Consider the following 2,589-nt stretch of genomic DNA (forward strand, 5'->3'; position numbering starts at 1 on the left):
GGACACGGAAACGGATTCTAAAATAAAAGATGATCTTTTGGGTCATCACTGTAGAAATGTGATGAATAAGACATATTTGATTTTGAGATGAAAATAAAGTAATGGTAAGAATTTTGTTTAAATAATATGATCTAATATGCTCAAAAAACGCAGATCACTTTACTACTTGGCAGCAAAGTAAAATGCAAGTACTAAAATCAGGGGGCTGGATTGTTATAATATAGAAAAAATAAGTTGTCCACTACGAGAAATAATTTTATGTCCTGCTTCTTAATTAATATTTAAATAGATAATTTTAATATAAAAAGTTTATATTTTAAGATTATTTGTACGGATTCAAATAACCCAAATTATAATTTGATATGGTTATGCCCGCGTATCGCGCGGGTACTAATACTAGTTTATTTAGTTTCTTTTAGTATTCTAAAAATCAGGATTTCACATAGTTATTTAAATAAGGAAAGTTTTAATAAGAAAGTTTTAGTTGATTTCAAACTCATAAATATTAGGATAACAATAAAATAATTATTTCTACATATTAGGAAATAAATTAAATTACTATTTTGTCCAATATATAATTTAAATTAAAAAGGTAAAAAGACGAACGATATTTTGTTAGGAGCCTTCGTGCTTTTAATATAGTTTAAATAGATAGATATAGATTAGTAATCTTTGTAAAAAGTTCTTTGACTGACTGTTTGGTGACTGATATCTGTTGATTTTTATTTGAGCCAACTTGTATATTGTCTTCTAAAACTCTAGTAGATTTTGTTCCTTGACCTTGGCAGCAATTCGATGGGTTACTAAGATTATCCAAGCCTCTTGTGTTATCTTTGCATGTAAAAATTTGTTATAAACCTGCAATTCGACCTCTGTCAAGATATAATAACGTGCCTTGTAATCCAATTGCCTATTTCTCTTCAGTTGTGAAGCCACTTCGTGTGTTAATGTTTTGCCGTTGCAGAAGTCTTTTTTCTTTAATTGAGAGTAACGGCCCAACCCTATAATGATATTGTCTGCTCTGGGCTTAGTCTCTTACTAGAATCTAAGGCTTGTTAACTCATACATCCAGCATCACTCTTTTGTTTTGCCAATGTGGAACTTTGTCTAAAGTATGAGGTGTTACATACACCCCCTTGTAGATACCATCTATAATAGCCCGGTACGCTAGTGATATTGTCCGCTTTGAGCCTAGGCCAACACGGATTTAAAACGCGTCAATAGCGTCTTAGGCTTGTTAACTTTTATATATACCCAACATCCCTGTTGTATTTTACCGATGTGGGACTTTATCTGAAGTCTGGGATGTTACTAATGGAACATCTTAATCTAACATCATTCAAAATATGCTTCCTAGCCAAGCTCCCCCTCCCCTCCCCCTCCCCTCCTACCCCCCCCCCCCCCCAAAACAAAATCCATCAAACGCGAAAATAGATCAAATTAAACATATAAATGTGTAATATCCATATTCTTTTATAGATATGATCTCACACAACTTTGCAACTAATTTGAATATTTTGATACTCAACACATCTTAGTTTACTCTTAAAATAGGTAGCAAATCCCTATTTATAATAGTACATATTTTGATTAGAAACTAGAAAGCATATTCCTGTATGATTTTGACTAAAAACCTTAATAGATATAAATCTAACAAACTAGAAAATACCAAATCCTATAGTTTATAGTAATTCCTAATACTTGTTTGATTCCAAAACAATCTCAATTTCATTATATGTAAGTTATTGTTCACCTAATATCTCAGTCTCAATCTTTTAATTTTCTTAAGTATACATATAAGTCAAAGATACTGTCCATGTTGTATTTCCCATGTGATGATTCCTTATTTATAATATGAAAAATAATTGTTCAACACTAGACTGCTAATTAGCATATTGACGGTTATAATGCATGTGTCATTTGTATATAGCTGCAATATTGTTATGTTAGGTGACTATTCTGGCTAAGGCTAGCTTTAGCAATCTAATATTCGATTATTAAAATAAATATCGGGAGTATATTAATCAAGAAGTCAATGACCTTAAAGAAGCCATAACCTTCTGCACTTTGGGCACTAACACCATTAAATTTTGAATTCTAGTAGTTTAATGGACGCCCATATTTTACGAATACATCCACATTTAATATGTAAAAACCTGTAGGTCACTTGCTATGACTGTGACGTGTCATACTTCCAAGATTATAGTGTATTTATCCAATATGTTTGTTGGTAGTTAGGGGTGTGCTGTGGACCATTTTTTATTATATTAGGTGTAAGGCGATGTGAGTTTACTGGTTGATGTGAATTTACTATTATGCGTCATTTCCCATGCCCCAATTCTATAAGTAAGTAATTACTTTTCGTTTTTTGTTTTAGTTTTTCTTTTCCTTTCCCTCTGTGAAATACTAAAATAATCTTTTTTCATTGTATGGGCAAAAGAGGGAGCCTTCTCTCCTTTGCGCTGCACGTTGTTAAAAAAAAGACAGCGCCTCTCTTTTTTTGAAGCACATGCAAAATGATCTGAACTTCAATATATATATATATATATATATATATATATATATATATAGGTATATATATATATATAT

Source organism: Nicotiana attenuata, unplaced genomic scaffold, assembly GCF_001879085.1.
Source record: "Nicotiana attenuata strain UT unplaced genomic scaffold, NIATTr2, whole genome shotgun sequence".
Lineage (NCBI taxonomy): Eukaryota > Viridiplantae > Streptophyta > Magnoliopsida > Solanales > Solanaceae > Nicotiana > Nicotiana attenuata.